This window comes from Rhinolophus sinicus, linkage group LG12 (genome assembly GCF_036562045.2).
Source record: "Rhinolophus sinicus isolate RSC01 linkage group LG12, ASM3656204v1, whole genome shotgun sequence".
Lineage (NCBI taxonomy): Eukaryota > Metazoa > Chordata > Mammalia > Chiroptera > Rhinolophidae > Rhinolophus > Rhinolophus sinicus.
In genome coordinates this window covers 30014391-30021698 of record NC_133761.1, presented here as the reverse complement: position 1 = coordinate 30021698, position 7308 = coordinate 30014391, and the positions used below count along the sequence as shown (strand labels likewise).

The 7308-nt window shown below is 40.9% G+C and overlaps 1 long non-coding RNA gene across 1 annotated transcript; it reads right to left on the bottom strand.

Annotated features, from left to right (window-relative positions):
* Positions 1 to 1063: 1063 nt before the first annotated feature.
* LOC141567826 (uncharacterized) lies at positions 1064 to 5136 on the bottom strand. Its single transcript, XR_012490676.1, has 3 exons — positions 4003 to 5136; positions 3244 to 3311; positions 1064 to 1743 (listed from the first exon to the last, which is right to left on the bottom strand). It is a non-coding gene; the product is annotated as an uncharacterized LOC141567826 (long non-coding RNA).
* Positions 5137 to 7308: the final 2172 nt, after the last annotated feature.

The window sequence follows — 7308 nt, the reverse complement described above, 5'->3', positions numbered from 1 at the left end:
AAATGGGCAGCAGGAGAGCAGCCCCAATAGGCCTCTACTGGTGCATTTAAAACAAGCACCAAAATATTAAAACCAACAGAAATATTAAGAGTATAAAATTTTTCTCACAAAACCAAGTCATCTGTAGGTAAGGCCACCGGCTTTCCACCTTTTATGACACAAGGCAGGGGGTGATTTTCTCTCCATTCCTAAGGGGTGTAGGTTCAGCATCACTGTATAGAGAACTGCAGAAAACCGTGACTCTTCATCTCAGAGACCGTTTATGGCCTCCAGAGATGCAGGGGCCTAAGACCCCAAATGCAAAAGATGCCTGGCAACCGCAGGGCCTGGAGGTGCAGGCGGTACTGGGAGCAGAGAGCAGGCACCAGCTCCCCAGGCCACGGCAGCCATGACGGCATGCCCAGAAGTACCAGGGTGGTGCCTTCTTTCAGCCTCAGGAGCAGCTGAGGCCACGGGAGACCATGGTACTTGCTCATGACCATCCATTTGACAAATTTATCACTGAGTGTCTTCTCTATGTCAGCCACTGTTCCAAGCGCTCAGATAGGCAGGGCTGTGATCAAAATGGAATGTCATGGACCTCTGCAAGTACCTCTTATAGGTGTGACATTTTTTCTTTATACTTTTCTATGTACAAATGGGGCTTGTGTTCTTTTAAAATTACAGTAAAGACTATTAAAGTCAGTTATTCAAAATTGTTTTTGAATCAATATTTGTGAAGGAAATAAAAATATGGAAAGTCAATACCAGGTAATTTACACATCTACAAGAGCAGTGGACTTTGGACCTTGAGGAGGCCTTAGGAAGTGTGGTCAGGAAATCAACACCAGATGGTTCTAGATAAACTGATTCTAGCTGTTATTTTCAAAGAAATCCAAGGAGAAGAACCTTTGTGATTTGTTGTTAGTAGTAATGTTTCATTCATTCACTTAATTATTCATTTAAGAAATATTTTTTGTACTAGATTATGGGAATACAGAATTGAGCAATCACCATCTTGTTGCCTAGGATCCCACATTCCTGTTGAGGGGCAAATAAGTTAATAGCTACAAATAGTGGAATGTTAAAAGTGCCATTGGAGAATTAGTGAAGGGTGCAGAAAGGATCACAGAGGAAGGCAGACACTGGGTACATGTGGCCACCATTTTATTTTGGCCTATAGCACAGAGTGTGTTACATAGCAGGTGCTCTTTGAACATCACTGAACAAAGAGTGTTTAGACTAAACTTCACGGATATGGTACCCTGGTAACCTGAGCCTTGAAAGATGATGTCTTTGCTTATTGCTTCTGTTCTGGTTGCCCTTGTTTCCTCCTTGGTCACATCAGTAACTTTTTGGTGCTGTCAGACCCACTGCTTACTTCACTTTCATCACATTCACCATATGTCCTTACAATTGTTTTTAAAATTCTGCCTTCATTTCATTTAAACCGATTCTTTCCTCATCATTTTTTGCCCCTGCTTCAAAAAGGCCATGTGTTCTTGTGTCCTAACAAAGATTAAAAAACAGTTTTCTAAAATTCTCTTCTGGTTCCTAACATACATTGTTTTCAGAAATATATTCTTCCTCTAGACTTCAGGATAACAATCCATTTCCTTTAATCTGCAATATTCTAGAACTTATCCTGCAATGAAGGGAGATCTGTTCAGATCTACTGGTTGCCAAAAGATACAGTGTGATTTTCTCTTGGCTCCTCTCACTGTCCATTTGGATGTCGATGGAATCCTTTTCTCAGGTATTCAACTGGAAGACAGCATAATGTGCATAGTTTAGTATAACTCCCAGTATCAAGAAATTATTTATTCCTTTAGCGTAGCTTTGTAGTATTGACTCATAATTCTCTCCATGTAGTATATGGCTCGTTGACATTCTGAATACATGAAATGTATACACACACACACACACACACTAGTCCCCAGAATATACTATAACCAGAACTCTTCCTGTATCCGTCATTATCAAAAGCATCATGTTTGTTGAAGCATCATATGCTTTCCCCAGTGTAGTCCATTTAGCATTAGACAATGCCTAACCGCCCTTTGCCACCATGGACATAGGTACACAATTTTTTGCACTATTGTTTTCTGGGAATTTATTAAACTGGGACTTAAAGTTTCTAAATAAATGCAGAAAGCAAAACCTATTGATGAGGTCAGGAAGAAGAGAGTGAAGTTCTGTCTTGAAACACAAAACCCAAGTAATTGAAGCATGTATTCCCAATATTTTGGTCAATCTAGACCCTAGGCTTCTAGGCCAGAGTATAAAAATCTAGAGAGAAATAAAATGTCTAGCTTCCTTCCTGCTCCATTTGAAGTGACGAAGCATACACTGTCCCTGACTTTAATTCCCAAGTAGGCCATATAAGATTTAGAACTACTCTAAATTTCTTCTAATTTCAGGAAGTGGATTTTGCAATTATCTTAGGTTCTGGTGAGATTACAAGTTTTTACTGATCTGTGCATCCCAAATAAAAGTATTTTAGCAGAAAGTTGACAAAGGTATTGATAAATTCCACTTAAAACCAGAAACCCTGACTTATTACATCTTTATTCATTCATTGATTCATCTAAATAGTATTTATGATGTACAAACGATGGGCCTGGCACTATGGTAGACACTGATAGTAAAAACCCAGTCCCTGTTCTCTTGAACGTTATAGTCTAGAGGGTATTTCAGACCCCGAGGAATTACAATACAATATGATACGTGCTTCAAGATAAAATACAGGAGGCTCCTTCTCTACCCTACACTCTGGTCCATGAACCAGAGATAGTTGAAAGAAACACTGAAATGAGAGCTGGGGCTTGATATTGAAGGGTCTTAAATATCAAGTTAATAAGTTTGTTTTGGTGGGGAGCCACTGAGGAATTTAGTGCAAGAGAGTGAGTGACCTATTTAAAGCTGTGATTTTGGAAATTACTTCCGTAGCCAAGTACGGGATGGACTGAAATGGGAAAAGAGTAGAGCAGGAAGGCCATTCAAAGAGGCGAGCCCAGTCAGACAGTACAGATGCCTGAGAACTTGAATGACGTGTAAGAGCAGCGGAAACAGAGAAGAGCAGACCTGTTAAAGACCTGGTGATTGCATATGGCAGTGAGGAGCAGGAGCATTGGAGATGGTGCAAAGGTTCTAGGAACCTGGAAGATGGGGGCATCATGCACCCAGGCAGGAAAGCCAGGAGCAGAGGCAGCACTGGGAGGAGACAGAGAGGACGGCGTTAGACTTGAGAGAACTGGTACCCACCTCTCTACTCGTTCCTTCACCATAGTAACTCCATTTCTAGGTTCTAACACAGGAGGTGTTGGAAGGTTCTACAAAGAAAAGTCCAAATAAACCACTTGAAGAAGATATCAAGGCAGAAGCAATGTAATTATGCTAACTCATCACTAGATTTCATATGCTTTGCGGTCAAATGCAGCAAGTGGGTGCTTTTTATCATCAAAATGTCCCTCCACACTAAACCAAACAATTAACTTTCTTTGCAATTCCAAAGGGTAGGCATTAGTTGTAATTTTCCATATGGAGCCAGTGGCGGCAGAAACCACAAAGAGTGTCAACTGTCAGGGGAAAAACAAGGTTCTAGAAATCTGATCATTCAGTCTTAAATAATAATAATAATAATAATAATAATAATAATAATAATAAAATACTGTCATCATTTTGAAGGGAGAGGGCGAGAATAAACTTGACTCCATTTTAGATTTATCGAAATCTGCTTCTATTGTTCAGTATTTGGGTTCTCAGTAAAATTCCACTCTGATTTACCAATCCCTTAAGTCTATGGATATAACAAAAGAGAAGTCACAGATCAGTTCTGATTAATTTTCATCATGAAAATCAACTCTTGCTTTTCACAGAGAGAGTAAGGAAGGAATGACGTGGATAATTAAAATCCGCAGATAGCACAAACACCCAATTTAACTAGCAATTTCAAATCCTCCTCCACTGAATTTTGTTTTTTTCTTTTGCATTAGAGGTGCCAAGTAGCAAGGCTCAGCCTACCTTTTGGGGCTGTATCCAACAACATGTGAACTCATCAGAAGGCAAGCAGGTGGGCGTAAGAAGAACAATGAGAAGTTGGGGACCGTTGGCCTTTCTGAAACTGAAAATCATCCACTCTTGCTCACTCTGTTGGTTTCATTTGGAAGAATGACAACAGCAGGACTGTTAGGTTAAATTGGGGGCTACCAGGCAGAAGTTTTAGAAAGGCTAGCTCAATCTTTGCCACTAAAAAGCAGCTCACAGATTGGTGACCCCCCTCATTAAAATGGGTTTGCAGTGACTACAGGCAGAATGAAGTGACAGAGCAGAAATGGACCTCCCATAGCAGAGGCCCTTCTCATTTGCTGCAAGCGTTAAACTCTACCAGTTTAAGCTTCTGATTATGATACAGACTCAACCCACCATTTTTTTTTCAATTAGTTTCAGGTATACAAAACAGTTCAATAGTTAGACATTTCACCCCTCAAAAAGTGATAACCCCCTCCCCCGATCTATTGCCCCTCTGACATCGTATATATCTATTACAATTCCATTGATTCTATTTCCTATGCTATACTCCATATCCCGTGACTATATATATGTATTAAATTATAGTTGACATACAATATTATTCAGCTTCAGCTTCAGGTGTACAGTGCAGTGGTCAGGCATCTACACTGTCCATGAAGTGTCAACCCACCATTTTTAATTCCTTAGACCCAGCCTTTCCCAAAGGCCTTCATATGGCCTCTCATCTGCTTGCCATTTAAGGTTGCACATTATCTAACCAGAATCAGACCTTAGTTCTCACTACTCTCCAAACCACACACACTTCTGCCCAGGTCTACCCACTGGTGCTGAAACATATCTGCACTTCCCACCATCTTGCCTTTGTTCTTGTCTTTCCATAAACCCCTAAATTCCCCACCTCCTTCTCTTGTAGAAAATGTAGCTATTTTTCAAGGTCCAGCCCTTCCATGAAAACTTCCATTTCCCCAAACTCAAAGTGATCATTTTCTCCTATGACAGCATTTTATTAGTGCATGTCTTATGACACTTACCACATTATGCTTTCTATTATACCACAATAGCTTAAGTCCCTGATGACCTCAATGTTCTCAAAAATGTGGGTCATGACCCACTAGTGAGTTTTGAAATCACTTTAGTGAGTCATGACCTGAATTTTTAAAAATGAAATAGAATAAAATAGAACATTTTAGATACATTACATGTAAATATGTTTCTTACTTTGGTTTATGGTCAAAAAGCTTGAAAGTTACCGCCTGATGTAATAATAATATTTTCAGCTTCCATGTAACAGGAAGCCTTGATCCACCAGCTTAAATAACAAAGCATGAATTATATAATGAGACGTCTGGAGGCAAGGGAGCTCTAGGCTGGTTTATCAGCAACTTACCAACAACATCAGGACTCAGATTTTTGCCATCTCTGTCATCTTTCCAGCTACACCCCCTCACATTTGCTAGATGGCTGCAGGAGTTCCTTGCATCACAACAACATCCAGTTGCAAAAAAAAAAGCTACTTAGTCTTTGGATCTCTTTTTACCAGAAAAGAAATCTTTCCCAGAACTCTCCCACACCCCCCAGCAGATCTTCTTCCATTTCTCTTTGACATAAACTGAAATAAAATGAATGAAATGCCTAGCCAAGAGTGGCAAGGAAAACTAAAATTAGCTTAAATGAAGATAAGATCACCTTCCCTAAGCACTTGTCTGGTCAGGAAAAATGGGAAATTGATGGATTTGAGGTAGACAAGCAAAAGTATCTGCCAGCCTCACACCAGGGTCCCTTTTTCTTCATATTTTCTGCAACGCTTACCACACAGCTAGTCTACCACAGTCAACTCAATTTCTAGTGATAAATTAAATCAATCACTTTGCCTCAAAAGTGTAAATATTGGGCCGGCCCGGTGGCTCAGGTGGTTGGAGCTCCATGCTCCTAACTCCAAAGGCTGCCGGTTCGATTCCCACATGGGCCAGTGGGCTCTCAACCACAAGGTTGCCAGTTCAATTCCTGGACTCCCACAAGGGATGGTGGGCTGTGCCCCCTGCAACTAGCAACGGCAACTGGACCTGCAGCTGAGCTGCGCCCTCCACAACTAAGACTGAAAGGACAACAACTTGAAGCTGAATGGCACCCTCCACAACTAAGATTGAAAGGATAACAACTTGACTTGGAAAAAAAAGTCCTAGAAGTACACACTGTTCCCCAATAAAGTCCTGTTCCCCTTCCCCAATAAAATCTTAAAAAAAAAAAAGTGTAAATATTCATGGGATACATAGATCAAATATCCAATTGGAGACACTGGAAGCATTCTGCAGATGTGATTTGTCAATATACAACTCACCAGAGGCTAAGATTGTTTCTGTCTTAATTTTCCAATTAAATTTTTAAACATAAAGGGCTAGATTAGCAACACTGTACATTGTAATGCCATTTAAATAATAAAATACATATTTGTCACAATGCAGATGGCAACTGAAGATGCCACAGATGGAACTGTGGCTCTGGGGAGGAGATGGTAAATGTGTGGCGGTGGGTGTGGAGAGACTGCTGTATCAGGGTGGAGAGACATTACGTCATCTCAGATAGGGGCTTTCTTTGGGAACCTGGCAGGATTACTGCTGAATCATTCAACGAGGCAAATTATTGGCGTGTTACTTGGGGAAAGGTCCCTGCAATTAAGCCCTCATTCTACCACTCTCCTTGGCATCTTTCTGCTTATGTTGCCATTTAAGGCCAGACTTGAAAACATGAATACATAAAATAATCATATGTGCCAGAGTCGGAGGTTTAGAGAGTGAAGTCTGTGCTGTTTCTCCTGTCTTACATGCACACATGTGTGCATGCATACACACAACACACACATACACACCACTTATCAGAGAAACCACAGGTTCAGAGGACTTTGAACTGCAGAAAAGCTTTTGTCTCTGACATAGTTAGACTCTTTCTACTTGCTCCTATTACAAATGCAAGATTCTCCCATCTTCCCAAGAGATAAGATTAGCCTTGTGAGTGAGCGCCTTACAATTCCTTGAAAGGCAACCTTGGTTCTGGAGTAATGCAGCAAACCTGTTCTCACCTGCTGGACCACAGGCTGCAGTAGGTGTGTCTGGTTGGCTTGCTGGGGTGGTAGACTTGGGGTCTGTTCTTGCCTCTTCTACTAACTTATTACCTAGTTGCAAGGCTGTGTTGGGTCTGTGAGCATTGAGCATGGTCCCAGCTCTGCCAGAACTTATTTGAAGCTTTACATCCAGTTTCAGGGGCCTCGTTTTAAGAAGGTCCTTGGCAAACTAGATGGTG